This window comes from Pan paniscus, chromosome X (genome assembly GCF_029289425.2).
Source record: "Pan paniscus chromosome X, NHGRI_mPanPan1-v2.0_pri, whole genome shotgun sequence".
In the NCBI taxonomy this organism is placed as follows: Eukaryota; Metazoa; Chordata; class Mammalia; order Primates; family Hominidae; genus Pan; species Pan paniscus.
In genome coordinates this window covers 63,105,244-63,124,513 of record NC_073272.2, presented here as the reverse complement: position 1 = coordinate 63,124,513, position 19,270 = coordinate 63,105,244, and the positions used below count along the sequence as shown (strand labels likewise).

The window sequence follows — 19,270 nt, the reverse complement described above, 5'->3', positions numbered from 1 at the left end:
TTGAAAATATTTTGCAATAATTTTTTTGATGACAGCTTCATTGAGATATGTCATATACTGTAAATTAATCTATTTAAAGTGTACCATACTGTTTTGTATTAAGTACAACCACAGGATTGCACAATCAATACTGTAGCCTGATTTTATAATATTTTGGTTCCCCATAAAAGAAACCTTACAACCACTCAGAGTCACACTCTATTTCTCCTTCAACACTCGCACACTTACCACCAATGAAGCCCTAGGCAACAACTAATATCATTTCTCTGTCTACATATTTGGCTTTTCTAGATATTTTATACAGGTAGAATCATACACCATGTGTATTTGTTATTTCCTTCCTTTATTTAACATAAGGTTTTTAAGGTTCAACCAAGTTGTATCAGTAATAAATTCATCTATACTGATTACTGAATATTATTGTTTTACTACATTTTATTTATGCATTCATCAGTTGATGGACACTTTTTGGCCACCATAAATAATGCTGGTATTAATATTTGTGTACAAGTTTTTGTGAGAACATATGATTTCATACCTATTGGGTATATACCCAAGGGTGAAAATTAAGGTGATACTGAAACGATATGTTTAAATTTTTAAAGAACTGCCCAACCGTTGTCTAAACTGGCTGCAACATTTTACATTGCTACCAGCAGTGCAAGTGGGTTCTACTTTCTTCCCATCCATCTCATCACGGGGTATTATATTTCTTTTTGATTATAGCCATCCTAATGAGTGTAAAGAGGTATCACATTGTGATTTTCGTTTGTATTTCTTTGTTATGTAATGATTTTGAGATTTTTTTCTTTTGTTTTTGAACATTTTTATATCTTCTTTGGAGATATGTCTATTTGGATTTCTGCACATTTAAGTATTTGGTAGTTTATATGTTAATTATTGAGTTCTAACCATTTTTATATATTCCTGACACAAGTCCATATATAACATTATATATACAAACACAAACAAATATACATATACACACACATATATACATATATAATTTGCAAATGTTTTCTTTCATTCTGTGGTGTGCCATTTTACTTTTGTGCTAATTCCCTTTGATGGACACAAGTTATTAATTTTTATGAAATCAAATGTATCTGTCTTTAGAATTTCTCTTTTATTGGCTTTTAGCACCTTGTCTATAAACCCATTCCTTAATCAAAAGACCCCAAATGTACAACTTTGATAATTTAAGAGTTTTATAGTTTTAACCCTTATACACATGTCCATGTTCCATTTTTACTAAAAGCATATATATGGTACGAGGTAAGAGCTCAACTTCTTTCCTTTGAATATAGATACCTAGTTTCTCTAGCACCATTTTTCAAAACCTCTTTTCCCCCCACTAAATTGTTTTCAGAGCATTTAGATATAAATTGACTGAAATGTGAAGGCTTATATTTGGACACTCAATTCTATTCCTCTGATTTAAATTGCATCTTGTCTTTGTTACTGTAACTTTGAATTAGTTTTGAAATCAGTATATCAGGTGGGTACTCAAACTTTGTTCTTTATCAAGCTTATTTTTGCTATTTTGGGACCCTTAAAATTCCACATAAATTTTAGCATCAGCTTGCCAATATCTGCAAAGAAGCAATGTGAAATTTTGTTAGGGATTGTGTCAAGTCTGTATATCCTTTTGGGGTGAATCACCATCTTGAAAATATTAATTCTTCCAATAAATGAGTATAAAATGTCTTTTCATTTGTTTAGGTATTTTTATTCCTGTAAACATTATTTTGTGGTTTCCAGATGATTGGTTTTTCAGTTCTTTTGTTAAATTTATTCCTAATTATTTTATTTATTTTGGTTGTATTGTAAATGGAATTGCTTTCCTTAATTCCATTTCTGGATTGTTCATTGCAACTGTATAGACATACAATAGAATATTTTGTATTGAACTTACATCCTGCAACCTTGAAAAACTCATTTATTATATCTAAGAGGTGTTTAGTCGATTTTTTATGATTTTCTGCATAACAGATCATGTCATTATAAATTAGGGAAGATATAGTTTTATTTTTTCCTTTCCATTTTACATGCCTTTTATTTCATATTTCTACAAATTTGTCTCATTAGAGATGCTAGTACAATGTAAAATAGAAATAATGAAAGCAGACCTCCTTTTCCTGTTCCTGAATTCAGAGAAAAACATTCAGTTTTTTTATCATTAGTTATGATGTTAGCCATGGGTTCTTTGTATGTGTCATTTAGCAGAATGACAATAGTCATTTTTATTTCTACTATGTTGGCTAATTTTATAATGAAAGAGTTTGGATATTATTAAAAGTTTTGCCTACATCCATTGAGGCACATTTGTGTTTTTTTTTAATCTACTGATATAATGCATTCATTACATTAATTGATTATCAGATGTTAAGCCAACTTTGCCTTCCTAAGAAGAATTTCATTTGGCATTTAATATGCTGCTGGACTTAGTTTGTTGGCATTAAGTTGATGATTTGTGCATCTGTATTTAGGTGAGATATACATTTGAACATTTCATGTAATGTCTGATTTGTTTTGGTATATGTGTAATATTGGGCTCAGGATGAATTCAGAAATCTTCCCTTCTCTTCTAAATTTTGGCCAATTTTGTGAAGATTTTCTATTAACTGTTTAAGTGTTTGGTAGAATTCACCAGAGATGCGATCATAAACTGGGCTTTTCTTTATGGAAAAGTTTTTGAGTACTGATTCAATCTCTTTATCTCTTATAGGTATATTCAAATTCTATACTTCTTGAGTCAGATTCAGCAACTTGTGTTTTTCCATGAATTTGTCAATTTTATCTACATTATCTAATTTTTTGGCATACAATTGTTTTTAGTTTTCCCATATAATCAATTTTATCTTCTATGGTCTATAATGTGTTGTCAATTTTTATCTTTTTAAGGAACCAACAATTGACTCTGATCTTTTTTTTTTTTTTTTTTTTGGTTGAGATGTAGTCTCACCTTGTCACCCAGGCTGGAGTGCAATGGCTCACTGCAACCTCCACCTCCCAGGTTCAAGCGATTCTCCTGTCTCAGCCTTCTGAGTACCTGGGATTACAGGTGCCTGCCACCATGCCTGGCTAATTTTTGTATATTTGGTAGAGACGGGGGTTTCACCATGTTGGCCAGGCTGGTCTCTATCTCCTGATCTCAAGTTGTCTCACTGCCTCAGCCTCCCTACTTTTAGTGCCTCAAGGTGTAAAGTTAGATTATTAACATGACATTTTTCTTCTTTCTTAATATAGTAATTTAAAGTACAGATTTTCCTCTGAGCACTGCTTTGGTTGCATCCCTAAAGTTTTTGTATGTTATGTTTTCATTTTAATTCTTTTCTATGTATATGTAAATTATTCTGGTTATTTCTCTTTTAATACTTTGATGATTTAAGGGTGTATTGTTTAATCTCCACATATTTGTAAATTTTCCAGCTTTCCTTCTGTTACTGATTTCTAGCCTTATCTCCCTGTTGTTGATAAAGATACTTTGTGTGACTTCGACATTTCAAAACTTAATGGTACTTATTTTTTGGCCTAACATATGGTTCTTCCTGGAGAATTCTTCTTGTGCACTTGAGAAGAATGTGTGTTCTGCTGTTTTCAAGTTTAGTAGTCTGAGTATGTCTTTTAGGGCTAGTTGATTTATACTGTTGTTCAAGTCTTCTTTCACTATTAATTTCTTACTGCACAGCTATCTATTTGTACCTGCAATTCTGGCAATGTGAGGGTGTCATATACTTTGGGAGTCTGTTATTTAGTGCTTGTATGATTATAATTGTTATACCTTCATGAATTCACCACTTTATGTATGTATATTGTCCTTCTTTTCCTCTCATAACAATTTTTCACTTGAATTCTGCTTTGTCTAACATTAATATAGTGATCACAGATCTGTTTTCATTACTGTTTGAATGGAGTGTATTTTTCTATCTTTTTACTTTCAACTGAAATGTGTCCTTGGATCTAAAGTGAGTTTCTTGTAGAGAGGATATAGTTTGATCATTTTTAAATGTAAACCCATTTTGCCTTTGTCTGCCTTTTGATTGAAAATTTTAATTAATTTTCATTTAAAGTAGTTACTAATTGGAAAGAACTTATATCTGCATTTGATACTGGTTCTAAGTTTGTCTTATACATTTTTTGGTCTTTATTTTTCCATTATTGACATCTGTTGTGTTTACTTGTTTTTTTGTAGTAAAGCATTTTGATTTTCTTCTCATTCTTTTGTATATAATTTTTAAATCAAACAATTTTGTTTGGCATATAAATGACATTTAACATCCTAAATTTATAACAATCTAGTTCAAATTGTTACTCACTGAACTTCCAAAGCATATACAAGCTATGCTCCTAAAATTTCCATTCTACCCCTTTTTTATGTTGTGATTTTTATAAATTATATCTTTATACATTATGACCCAATAATATACATTTATATTTAATTGTCCTTAAAATTCTGTAGAAAAAAATTTTAAACTGAAGTTACAAAGCAAAAATACAATATTGGCTTTTATATTTGCTCATATATTTATCTTTACTAGAAAATTTTATGTTTTCATATGAATTTGATTTATTATCTAGAGTTCTTTCATTTCAGTCTGAAGGACTCTCATCAGCATTTTATGTAGGGCAAATGCAATGGTAATGAACTAGTCCAGCATTTGTTTTTCTGGGAATGTCTTAACTTCTCTAATTTTTTGAAGGATAGTTTTGCTGAACATAGAATACTTAGTCAACCATTTGCTTTTCTTTCAGCACATTAAATATATCATTCCACTGTCTTCTCAGCTTCAAGACTTCTGCAGAGAAATCAGCTGATTATCTTATTTAAGATCCATTTACATGATGAGTCTCTTCTATTTTGTTCCTTTCAAGATTCTGTTATTGACTTTACATGTTTGATTATAATATGTCTCATGGTGTTTATTTAAGTTTATCTTATTTGGATTTTTTGAGGTTCGTGAATTCATAGATTCATGTCTTTCATCAAATTTGGCAAGTTTTTGGCTATTTCTTCAAATATTCTTTTACCCTATCTCCCTCTTCTCTTATTATTATTCTCCTGATGCATATGTTTGTCTGCTTGATGGCATCCTGCAAGCCTCTTAGGCTTTATTCACTTTTCTTCATTTTTTTCTGTCTGCTCCTCAAACTCAATTTCAATTGTCCTATTTTAGGTTCACTGATTCTGCTTGTTTAAATCTACTTTTAATAACTTTTCTTTCAGTTATGGTAGTTTTTCACATCACAATTTTTATTTGTTTTTATAGTGTCTGTCACATCATTGATATTCTCATTTGGGTCATACATTATTTCTCTAATTTAATGTAGTTATTTTTCCATGTTTTTATTTAGCTTTTTATGCATATTTAAGAGAGTTATTTTAAAGTCTTTTTCTAGTAGATCTACGTTGGCTGCCTCAAAGATAAATTCTCTCAATTTATGGTGTTCCCTTGAATGGGCCAAACTTTGCTGTTCCTTTGTATGCCTTGTCTTTTCTTGTTGAAAACTAGTCACTTGAATATTATAATGTTGTATCTCTGCAAATCAGATCCTCCCCCTTTCCTAGGGTTTGTTATTTTTCTGATTGTTGAAGATTGTGACAGTAATTTGATTAGTGATTTTCCGAGAATTTTTTTTTGTAAGGACTATATTCCTTGATTTGTGTGGTCACTGAAGTCTCTGTTTCTTTGCTTGAGTTCAGCTAGTGTATTGATAGAGCTCTCCTTGAATGTGAGGAGCTAAAAAAACAAACAAACCCCCACCCCCCAATCTTGGTAGATTAGCTCTGTGCCTGGGCACTTCTTTAACACTTAGCCAGGTTTTCACTCAGCCCAGGGATCAGCCCAATGTGAAAACTTCCCTGGTGTTTTCTGCATATGTCTCTTTCCTGGGGCATGTGCATCGTCTTTTAAATTACTCATAAATGTTATTGTTTTCAAATATTTTACAGAGAAACTCTTCCTAGGTTTTGCTTTCAGGCTGTAGATAATATAGTGCATGTCTCAACTATAATCTTTGTTTCAGGAGCCTTTGGGTTCAGTTGGTGGTGTTTTAAGCATTGCCCACTGCTTTTTTGGCCTGAGTTCCAGGTTAGTAAAGGCAAAGATGAACACCTTGTTTTAATCCTTAAGTTAGCCCCCAGACAAATTGGAACAAAATAATTTGCAAACAAAGTATTTTCTGCTCCTTCTGGAACCAGGGATCAGGGTCCTAGTCTGGACATGTGGGCTTCCCTCTTCAAGACTGCTACTGTGCCATGGAAGAAGGTGGAAAGAGCAAGTAAAAATGCCAAAAATCTTCCTGTCTTTTTGATTTTTATCATTTTTATTTCAGCATTTGCTTGGCTGTAAACCTTTGACTATTTCCCAGGGTTTTTACAAAGTTGGTTCTGACAGTTCCTAATTATTTTTCAGAGATTTTGTGGGCAGATACAAACTTAAAGCTACCTACTCTACCATTTTGCTGATGTGATTCTTCTACAGTAGAGGTTTTTAATAAATTTTGCCTTAAAAAATATGTAGTATGTGGATCTACAACCATCTGATCTTTGACAAACCTGACAAAAGCAAGCAATGGGGAAAGGATTCCCTATTTAATAAATGGTGCTGGGAAAACTGACTAGCCATATGCAGGAAAATGAAACTGGGCACCTTCCTTATAACTCATATGAAAATGAACTCAAGATGCATTAAAGACTTAAACATAAAACCTAAAACCAAAAAAACCCTAGAAGAAAACCTAGGCAATACCATTCAGAACATAGGCATGGGCAAACACTTCATAACTAAAACACCAAAAGTAATGGCAACAAAAGCCAAAACTGACAAATGGGATATAATTAAACTAAAGAGCTTCTGCATGGGAAAAGAAACTATCATCAGAGTGAACAGGCAACCTATAGAATGAGAGAAAATTTTTGCAATCTATCCATCTAACAAAGGGCTAATATCCAGAATGGACAAAGAACTTAAACAAATTTACAAGAAAAAAAACAACCCCATCACAAAGTAGGCAAAGGATATGAACAGGCACTTCTCAAAAGGCGACATTTACGCAGGCAACAAACATGAAAAAAAAGCTCATCATCACTGGTCATTAGAGAAATGCAAATCAAAACCACAGTGAGATACCATCTCACGCCAGTTAGAATGGTGATCATTAAAAAGTCAGGAAACAACAGATGCTGGAGAGCATATGGAGAAATAGGAACACTTGTACACTGTTAGTGGCAGTGTAAATTAGTTCAACCATTGTGGAAGACAGTGTGGTGATTCCTCAAAGATCTAGAACCAGAAACACCATTTGACCCAGCAATCCCATTACTGGGTATATAATCAAAGGATTAGAAATCATTTCTACTATAAAGACACCTGCACACATATATTTATTGCAGCTCTATTTACCATAGCAAAGACTTGGAACCAACCCAAATGCTCATCAATGATAGACTGGATAAAGAAAATGTGGCACATATACACCATAGAATACTATGCAACCATAAAAAAGGATGAGTTCATGTCCTTTGCAGGGACATTGATTAAGCTGGAAGCCACCATTCCCAGCAAACTAACACAGGAACAGAAAACCAAACATGCATGTTCTCACTCATAAGTGGAAGTTGAACAATTAGAACACATGGACACAGGGAGGGGAACATCACACACCAGGGCCTGCCAGGGGGTGGGGGCAAATGGGAGGGAGAGCATTAGGACAAATACTTAATGCATGTGGGGCTTAAAACCTAGATGATGGGTTGATAGGTTCAGCAGAGCACCATGGCACATGTATACCTATGTAACAAAACTGCACGTTCTGCACATGTATCCCAGAACTTAAAGTAAAACTTAAAAAAATATTAAATCTACAAAATTATTACAACCCCAATTCTTTCGTTAGATCTAGCTGAAAAATGTAGTATGTGGATATATTATTTTTTTCTGGTTTTAATTTTTATCTGATTACTTGCTTAGTGAATCTTTCATACCTCTTTCAGAAGGGGGATAATTATCTTCCCTCGACTATCTGGTTATCAGTCACACATGGATAGCTATCTAGGTATAATAGGCAAACATTCCGCTTTAGGACCACCTCACCCTACATGGTACCTACTTATTGTAGAAATGATTACACACCCAGGAAATCAGGTCAGTCAAGTCTTTAGTTAACACCTGCTGCATGCCTTAGTGACTGTCTTGGGGCCTTTCTTTGCAGAAACCATTATAGGTTTAAACAAACTTGGGATTGTTTTACAAATTGTTAAATATAACAATGGTAATTATTTCATTATGTTAATATTACATGTGTTTCTCACTGAAAATTTTGATGGCTAAGGTTTTGCAATTAATCTTGTATATAAAACAACATGAAGTAGAGAATAATTTAGTAATACTAGGGTATTTTAGGTGATTAGTCATTTTTATCGCTTTTGGAACAAAACTCACGAAAATGATTTTTAAAATGACTAATTTGTAGTTGATGAATTTGGGCTGAATTGGTTTGAGCAGAATCTTGCAAAGCTTTAAATAAATATCATCTAAACCCATTCATCTAGAAAACCAAATCAATTGTATAAACTTGCCTGTACTCTGTACAGGTCAGAATACAGATTAATTCGACTGCTATAAAAATACTCAAAATAATATGTGACAGTCTGAGGATAATTTATCCATGGTCGGTGTGATGACTCCACGGTAACAGAGACCTAAAATCCTTTTATGTTGTTGCTCTAATGTCTAATTTAAGTACTGAACACTGTCATTATAGTGTAAATGTAGACATAGACAATATATAAATGAATGTGTTTGTGTTCCAATAAAACTTTATTTTTGAACATTTAAATTTAAATTTTATATAATTTGTACATGTCATGAAATATTTGTTTCTTAATTTTTTAACCACTTATATATGTAAAAATAATTATTTGTCCTCTGATCAAACAAAAACAGATAGTAGACAAGCTTTGGCCCTTGAGCTGTAGTTCACTGGCCCCAGCTCCAACTCTAGTAGCTCAGGTTATCATTTCCCCATCTTAGTCAGGTTGGATTACACTTTATGTTGTAAGCATACTTGTTGTAGATTTCTGAGGGGCTTACCTTTGTTTTCCAAGGACATTACAATCTTATCAGCTTCACGATAACATCATTGGACAAGATTTTCTTATCTGAAATACCTTGACAAGGTCTCTGGCAGTGGTTATGTATTTGATTTACTTTAGGCTGAGACAGTAGTTCCTTGTGGGTTTACTTTTTAATTCTCCAATATTTTTTGTCTCTTATTACTAGTTTTAATCAATATTTATATGGTACTTATGTGGCAGTCGTTGTAAGCTTATTTAATATGTTACTGTCTCACAACAAACCTATGAAATTAGTACTGTTATCCTTATTTTACCTATGGGGAAACTGAGGCACAGAAGGCTTAAATAACTTGAGCTAATAACGCAGATAATAGCAGAGCTAGGATCCAAATCTAGGCTGCATGGATCCAGAGTCCACTCTGCCTTTCTAAACAACTTTGGTGTGTTGTTTTCTTAAATAAAAAATGTAGGAATGTTTCTCTCCAAACCCTGAAATATTTATGTCAGCCACACAGGACACCTCCTTCTTGTACAGCTAAATTAGTATCACCAGTGTTCTTGGAGACCTAGGATTCCTGATTGAGGGATTCCTATGCTGCAATGTCTGTGTCCATATTTTATTTATTTATCAAATAGGTCTTCTCACTGCCAGACATTGTTTTAAATGCCTTATACACATTGACTTGTTTAATTTAATATTTACAACAAGCAATTAACAGGTGAAAAAGGTCACATAACTTTGTAAAGGGCAGAGCCAGATTGCAACCAAGTTAACGTCTTCGATCGCTATTCTTAATCTTTCTGCAGGGTCTGAGTCTCTTTATTTCTTACCAGCATGGGTTTCTCTGTTTCTTGCTTCAGGGACTTCACGACTGGTCACAAGAAATTCTTGACCTTGGTTGGTTCTGACATGGCTGCAACATGCTCTTTCTGACAGGAATGCATAGCCGAATATCAGGTTCTAAGCCCTGTGACAATCATAGGGCACATACAGCATAGATTTTGTTTAAAAAAATCTCTTTTGGTGTGTATATTCTTCTTGTTTAAGGTCTGAATTGATATTTGCACACTGCTATAACCTCTCTCATGAAGCATTACCTATTTTCAAAGCTACATAAGGTGCTGTTGTAATCATACGGTTTTGTTGTATACATAATCCCGCTTTAATTGTTCATCATTATTTATTTTCCTTTTGTTAGTTTAATTATAAAAACAACACATACTCATTTTAAGAATCCTAATAATACAGATCTGTATGTTGTTGTTGGTGAAAAGTCTCCAGTTTTTTTCATCCCTTTTCTTTATAATTTCCAGCATAATGCCATAGAAATAGACGAAACTCTCAGCGGGCTTATTCTGCATTCACTGGCCATGGTGGTTTGAGGGTTAACTTTAAGAAGCACTCTCTCCATTTCAGCTGACTGCTACATCCGGGAGAAAAGCGCTATTGCCTGGGAAACTAAGTCACGTGAGAACCTGGGGACGCTAGGTTCCGGAACCTGACCTGAGCTGGGGCCTGTGCTTCCAGCGGGTGGTGGGGGGCCTGGTGTGCTGGCATCAAGTAAGCCGACTACCTCGGCAAAGGCTTAGGGACAAGAGACCAGCAGCCTGAACTGGCTGGGGCATCCGGAAGGCTTAGATCTTGTGGCCAAGAGTTCAGACCGTGGCGAAGTGGAGAGTGACATGCAGTTGGATGGCGGTGACTGCGTGGTAAGTTGTATTTGAACACCCGGCAGGAGACAAGAAGTGGGGATGAGCTAGGACTCATCCTCCCTTTATTGAATAATTGGCCTTTTTCCAGAGGGAAGGAAGCCAGACCAGCTAGCAGGACGCCAGGGGTAGGAGTGCGGGAATGAGAATAGGTGTCTGGAACAGGGCAGAGGGGGAGGGGGACCCTGAGGCGCAAATTCTTTTTCCTTACATGGCTTTTTCTTCTCGTTTTTCTCCTTTCTCACCCTCTATGTCCCCATTATTCTTGTTCTTTCTTTTCCTGGTTACGCATTTTCATTAATCCAGAGCCTTAATTCGAATGTAAACATTTTGGCTCCTGATCAAGTTCTCCGTTAACTTTCCTGGTATTTGTGATTTCGTGTTTGGTAGCGTAATAGGACGACTATAGTTAACAATAATTTATTATGTATTTCAAAATAACTAAAAAGCGGAATTGAGATGATTCTAACATAAAGAAATGACAAATGCTTGAGGTGATGGTTATACCATCTACTCTGATTTGATTATTACACATTGTATGTTCTAATCAAAATATCACATGTACCCCATAAATATGTACAACTATTATGTATCCATAATAATTAAAACTTCAAAAATGTTAACAAAATGGCAAAAAATCAGAAGAAGTTATTCAAGTATGGTGAGTAAACGTTTAAAAAGTGACTCAGCTTCACTAATAAATGCACATGAAAAAACGGAATAGCAGATTATGATTGACAAGGGGATAAAAAGACTGTTTATGCCCAGTGTTGTGCAGAGTTTGGGGACACTGGCACTCAATTACAGTATTAAGTGTGTAAATTAGTATAATCATTTATTGTTGGGCTATTTGGCATATGTAACAAACTTGAAAACCTCTTAATCTTTGACCTAGAAATTCTACCCTTAGGAATTTTTTTTCAACACAGTTACTACTGAAAATACACACAGGTATGCACATACACATATAATGTGTTAATTGCAGCATTATTTGTAATAGCACATTTTGGAAATAATCTAAATGCCCATCAATAGTGAATTGGTAAAATAAATTGTGGTATAACAATATGATTGGATAGAATACGGCCCTTTTAAATGGGACTGATTTGGTGCCTGTGAAATAAGTTACAAAATAGGTTTTCTAGTAGTAGTCATAATATTATCAAATATTTCTTTACAATATATGTGAATACATACTTCTATATGAACAGAAAAAATGCTATAGGAAATTATGAACAAAACAACTAGCAATGAAAATCTCTGGGTAGTGGAATTGTAGCATTTGTTTTTCCTCCCCACTTCTGCTTTCCTTCTCAACGTCCTTCCCCAACTTTCTTTCTTTCTTTTTTTTCTTAAAGATCCATGTACATTTATTTCAACATTAATTTTTATACTCCAGATACCATTTACTTTCTTTTTTAAAGTATTACATATTAAGCAATACACAAGGTTGTAAAGAAAAATTCAACCGATACCATTGTAGCCTTAGCTTAGTTTAACAAGTAAAAATTTGATCAATACAGCTGAGATCTTCTGTGTAACCTTCCTTAATTCCATTACTCCAATCATGAATTTGGTGTTTATTTTTTCTATGAATAATTTTTTAAATTTTTTACCACATGTACATTTATATCTCAGAAATATATATTTTACTTCCTTTAAAATCTAATATAAATGGTATACTGTATATATTCTTCTCAACTTGTTTTTAGTCAAAATATGGTTGGGAGCTTTATGTTGATACCTTTTATTGACAGTTAATTTATTTTCCCTACTGTACTGTTTCTAATGTGTAACTCTACCACAATTTATTTTTCCATTTTATGAATGACCACTTTGATTGTTTCAGTTTTCAGTACATGTATTTATGTTAATGGACATTGTAATGCATTTCCTTGCTCTATGAATTATTTGATGGATTACTTTGGAAAAGTTATTTCACTTTTTTTTTTGAGACAAAGTCTCACTCTGTCGCCCAGGCTGAAGTGCAGTGGCACAATCTCTGCTCACTTCAACCTCTGCCTCCCAGGCTCAAGCAGTCCTCCCACCTCAGCCTCCTGAGTAGCTGGGACTACAGGCACCCACCACCATGCCCAACTAATTTTTGTTTGTTTTTGTAGAGACGGGATTTCACCATGTTGCCAAGGCTGGTCTCAAAATTCTGAGCTCAAGTGATCCACCTGCCTGGGCCTCCCAAAGTGCTGTGATTACAGGTGTGAGCCACCATGCCAGGCCTAGCAATACTTCTATTTTATCAGTTGTAAAACGGGAATAATGGCTACCTAATTCTCAGGATATTGTGAGGCATGAATGAAGAAGCTGTGTAAAGGGTTTGAAATAAATTAACTTTCAACGATAGCACTCCTTTCCCATCTTCCTGTCATAAAAGAGATGACTTCGGCCTAAACAGAAAAGCATAACTAGCATACATTATTTTTAATTTTTTAATTTTATATATACATAATAGTTGTATGTGTTTATGAGGTAAATGTGATATTTTGATACAAGCATGCAATGAATAATGATCAAATCTGGGTAACTGGGATACCCATCACCTCAATCAACTATTATTTCTTTGTGTTGGGAGCATTCCAATATATTCTTCTGCTTGTTTTGAAATGTACAATAAATCGTTGTTAACTATTAGTGGCCCTATTGTACTACTGAACGCTAGACTAGATCTTCCTTCTATCTAACTGTATTTTTGTTCCCATTAACCACCTGTCTTTATCTCCCCCTACCCAACTGCAATTCCTAGCCTCTGGTAACCACCATTCTATTCATTACCTCCATAAGGTGAATTTTTTAGTTTCCATATATGAGAACATGTGACATTTATCTCTGTTTGCCTGGCTTATTTCACTTAGCATAATGCCCTCCAGTTCCAGCTATGCTATGGTAAATGACAAGATTCTATTATTTTTTGTGGCTCAATAATTCATTGTGTGTGTATATATGCCATATTTTCTATATCCATTCATCCACTGATGAACACCTAGGTTGATTGCATATCTTTGGTATCATAAATAGTGCTGCAATAAACCTGGGAGTGCAACTATCTGTTCAATAACTAGCATAGAGATCTTGTAGAAAAGTAAGGGCCAGAAATAGCCTGTACCCAATGATGTTATTTATGGGCTTTATTGTTTTGTGCAGTGAGTTGTGGTATTAGAAGAAGCTTATCTGGTTTACTACCTATCTTGTTTAGTTTTCTGACCCCTTATTTTACCTTCCATGTTAGCATCAGAGAAGATATATTTCCAAAATGACAAGATACTACAGAACTAAGATAATGAAGGACCTGTTGTGTACAATCTTTTAGTGGGTGTTAGGTGATCTGATTCCCATTACTATCCCATAGCATCTTGGGTAAATTATTTCATCTCTGATCAATGATTGGTATCATTGTAGCTGTTAAGGTTCTTTTTTGTTGATGTCTTAGTTTGTTCGGGCTGCTATAATTAAGTACCACAAACTGAATGACTTATAAGGAACAGAAATTTATTTTTCACATTTCTGGAGGTTGGGAAGTCCAAGATCAAGGTAGTGGCAGATTTGGTGTCAGGTAGAGGAAGTTCTAATTAGCTCTCAGAATCAAAGGAGTGAATACCCAAGCCGGAATAGGGCACTTCTCTGTCCAAGGATGTTAGCAACAATAATTTTCTATATTTGTTTTCTAAAGTGCTGCTATTAACATGATTTCTCTCTCTGTGTCTCCAAGTTTTAAATTTCCAGTGAAGAGATTCTGATTGCCCAGCTTGAGTCACAGGTGGCTGTGAAGGCAGGTTAAATAACATAGACATAACCATTAGGTAATCCTTATGAGCCAGGAAGCCATCCTAATGTTGTCTAGCAGCATCTACTGTTCTACTCACCATTTTTTTTGAGATGAATATATGTCAATTTTATTACCAGATGAAATATAATAATAAATTATTTTTGAAGTAGCTTATATGTGGTGGCACACATAGAAAATATTTTTCTTTACTTTTTTCCTCATCTTAAAAATACATCTTTAAGGTACATAATAAACTGTTTAAAAAATTTTTAGGTTGCCAGTCACAAGGTGCCTTTTAGTAAGGTACACAATACCTTCTATGAAATATTTTTGCCAGAAAAGTTCACTCAAATCTGATCAAGCCTCTAAATTTAATAATTTATGGGAAATGCAAAGCACAGAATTACATGACAAACGACATCATTGAATGCAGTCAGAAAAATCCAACCTGTGGGAAACTCTGCAATGCAGATATGGGTTTTTAGACAAATACATTTAAATAAAAAAAGACAGACAGGGATTGGAGTAGTCCAGAACACCTACAGATTAAAAGAGAATTAAGAAACGTATCAACTGCTTGCAACGTATAGAGCTTATCTGGATCCTGATTTAAGCAAGCATATTGTTAAAGACAGATAAGACATTGCTGGTGCCAATGCAAGCTAGTATAATGCTTTTGAAAGCATTGCTTCTAGGTCCTCTCAGTGAACAAAGCTAGGAAATATATGCATGTATACACCCACACAAATATCCACATCTACATATATTTTTATATCTATCCTATCTATACCTAACAAATAATACAGCTTTATCTTTTGGCTTACCAATCCCATTTCTAGAAGTTTTCCCTGTAGATACACTTTCAACAATACAAAAGTGAATATGCACAGAGTTATTCAGTGAATATGCAACATTATTTATATTTGCAAAATATTGAAAACAATATAAATACCCATATACACTGTGACACATTCATACAGTGTGGTGGCATGAAGCTGTAAAAAAGAAAATGGAAGATAATTATGAGCTAATATGGAGTGATTTCTGGAACATATCATTAAATTAAAAGTGTTAAAGGCAAAAGAATATCTGTAATATGTTATCCTTCATGTGATGAAGGAGGTGTAAAAATATGTACATATATCTGCTTAATTGTGCAAAAGAAATACAGGAAGCCAGAGACTTAATGAGAGGCTACCGGTAGTTAGTGTGTATGGGGTACAAAGAATGAGAGAATGAGAAGGGGGTGGTAGAAATAACGGGGAGCAACAGTTTTGTGAATATACTTTTTTGTGTAGCTGTAACAGAGCCATGAGAATGTTTCACATACCCTCCAAAAATAAACAAATAATTAAAATCAACCATGATTTTGCAAGAAACAAAAGTTCAATGCAATTCATTACAAGTGAACCTAGCTATATTACAAATGAGTAATATAACCACACTGAAGTGAGTGGGGAAGAAAAAAAGTAAGCTAACCTAAGTAACTATGGAAAGTACTATTAAAAATGCATACTGTAAGTCTAAAGACAAAAATAAATGTACACAGCAGTTGTACTCTAGTGAAGAAAGTTGTTTTTTACAATGGTGTGTGTTAACAATTTTATAATTACTTAATGGGTATATTAGGACTGAACAAATGTTGTGAGTAATAAGAGGTTTCATAAAAGGAGTTACAAACAAGGGAAAGGGAGAAGGCTAAAATGAGCTATGTGAATTAGAATCAGAGACATCAGTATAAATGTGTGTATATATGTATATATAAATATAGATGTAAGAACATTATCAATATGTAAATATGTATATATCAATATATACACATGTGCACACATAAGGATAGATATAGAAATAATTGTAGATGTGGATATTTGTGTGGGTGTATACATACATATATTTCCTAGCTTTGTTCACTGAGAGGACCTAGAAACAATGACAAAACATTAGCTGTGATCATACTTAATGCCTGGATTGTGGTTTCTAAATTTTTTTTACAATAAAAATAATTAGGGCTTTTTGGAGTCATGGTTGATTTCAAGCCTGGGGCAGGAAACAAAACAAGAGTAGCCAGAAACATCTTATGTTGCCAAAATGTAAGGAAGGATAAATAAATGATGGGGGCATGTTGAAAAGACGCGGACAAAGCTTGAAGGAGCTCCCAGTCAACAAATCTGTGATAATTCGAACAAAAAAGTAAATAGTAATAGTCTTGGATTATAATATAATACAATAGATACCCATAAATCTATAGTCATATAATAAATAAATGAATAATAAAGTTAAGATTTGGGAAACAGCTCTTCTTGCAGATGAATTTCAATTAAAAATGTGCAAAAGTGATAGAAATAGCCACCATTAAGCACAAACCACTGTAACATTTATTACAGACAAGAATCGTCAATGGATGCTAAAATTAGTGGGTGGAAAGATGAGACATAGGGTATCTGTGTAGTCTCAGACTGTCTCCCCATAAGATACGTATTAATTGCAAGGAAAATATAGTAACTTTACAATGGAGAAAACTGGTGGAAACCACTTTAAACCAAATCATTAAAGTCATCATCACCAGTCACCAATAAAAGACATGTGAACCTTGTGCGCCTTCTGATACTATGCACCGAGAAGGAAATAACATCACCTCCATGGTGTTCTTGCCAAAATGCACTCATGAGGCAACACCACTGTTTATTTATTTTTACAAAGACATTGTGAAAATAACTGCTTGGCATACCATACTATTTCAGAGTGTCAAGGTCATGAAAGATATAGAAAGACTGAGGGGCTGTCATTGACTGGAGGAGGCTAAGGAGGTATGACAACTGAAAGCAATATGGGATCCCAGATTGCAATTGAACCATAGAAAGGAAATCAGTGGGAAAACTGCTGAAATTCTAATAAGATCTGTAGATTAGTTGATAGTACTGTTTCAATGTTAATTTCCTGATTTAAGTAGTATTTTAAATTATGATCCTACAGATAATATTAGGAGAAGCAGAAAAGAGTATTCAAGAAAGTTCTGCACTATTTTTTTACAAAATTTTTGCAATTTTCACCTAAGACAAATTATCTCGATATTGAAAGATTAAAAAATGAGATGATTGGGGATATCTGAACACTGGATATGTGATGATATTAAATAATTATTATTAACTTTTACCTGAGATAATAGGATCATGGTTTTTAAAAATCATTGTCTTTAGAGATTAATTCAGAAATATTTACATATGGTATAATATGAAGCATGGAATTTGCTTGGAAATAATAAGTGTTGGCTAATGGGTCCAGGAATAGATGAATTAATCATTGTTGAAGCTCAGTAATGGATATATGGGGGAGTTCATGATTATTATTCTCTCTAGTTTTGTATGAGTTCAAGACTTCCTACAATATGTTAAAAAACTAATTCAATGTAGAAAACTGGAAAATTGCAGAAGAATATAAGTAAATAAAAACCATCTATAAATCCTCTAGATATTTATAATCAGTGCTACATTTTGATGTGTGTGGTGTATGCATGGGGGATTGGTGCTCAACATTTGTTCTACCTTGTTACTATAACTTCATGCACTTCAGGAAAAGGAGTTAAAAGTACAAACTCACGTCAGATTGCCTGGGTGAGTGTCCCATTATTGTCATTTACTAAATGTCTGATGTTGAATAGAGTACTTAACTTCTCTGAATCTCAGTTTCCTCATTTATGAAATGAGAGCAATACTGTATGCTGTCACAACCAGTAAATAGAGGTTGAGTATGCCTTATCTGAAATGCTTGGGACAAGAAGTGTTTAGGTTTTGGATTTTTTTTTTTTCGAATTTTGGAATATTTGCATTATACTTACCAATTCAGCATCCCTAATCCAAAAATCTCAAAAGATGTGAATCTTAGAATTGAGGAAATACGGCATTGCTAACCTCACAGGCTTTTTTGTGACAAGTAAATAAGTTTATAAATGCAAAGTGCCAGACATTTGGGTATTCAGCAAATATTAGTTACCATTATCATCCTCATTACCATCATCATAATCATAAATATGCTGCTTAAGAGTGGTCATGGAGGCATCTCTGCATATTTGTCCCTTTCAAGCAAGGAAACCAAATTATCTGGACCTCGTTGAGGATTTAATAGCCATTACTTCTGGGAGATAGATATTTTTATAATACTCTACATTGATAATGTATAAGAATGTTCGTTGCGGCATGGTTGGTAGAAGCAAAAATATTTGACATAGCCTAAGTTCCCATCAACAGGAAAGGTCAAATACATTGTGGAGATATTCCCACTGCAATACTATACAATGTTGCAAGAGAATGGCCGGGCGCGGTGGCTCAAGCCTGTAATCCCAGCACTTTGGGAGGCCAAGGCGGGTGGATCACGAGGTCAGGAGATCGAGACCATCCTGGCTAACACTGTGAAACCCCATCTCTACTCAAAATACAAAAATTAGCCGGGCGTAGTGGCGGGTGCCTGTAGTCCCGGCTACTCGGGAGGCTGAGGCAGGAGAATGGCGTGAACCCGGGAGGCGGAGCTTGCAGTGAGCTGAGATTGCACCACTGCACTCCAGCCTGGGCGACAGAGCCAGACTCCGTCTCAAAAAAAAAAAAAAAAATGTTGCAAGAGAATGAGGGAGGAGTAGTAGTAGTGTAGTGACATGGAAAGATGTCTGTTATATCGACTAGTAAAGAAAGCAAATCATAGAACCAAATGTA

The 19,270-nt window shown here is 34.3% G+C and overlaps 1 protein-coding gene across 11 annotated transcripts in view; it reads left to right on the top strand.

Annotated features, from left to right (window-relative positions):
• Positions 1 to 10,517: 10,517 nt before the first annotated feature.
• SPIN4 (spindlin family member 4) overlaps positions 10,518 to 19,270 on the top strand; it is a 215,906-nt gene continuing 207,153 nt past the window's right edge. For 7 of the 11 annotated variants that reach the window (XR_008622830.1, XR_008622831.2, XR_010111302.1 and 4 more), the window contains exon 1: positions 10,544 to 10,789. The gene's annotated coding sequence lies outside the window, so the exon portion shown is untranslated. Of the gene's footprint in view, positions 10,790 to 19,270 lie in introns of all 11 variants that reach the window. The other 4 variants (XR_008622828.2, XR_008622826.3, XM_055106623.2 and 1 more) reach the window with 2 other exon arrangements.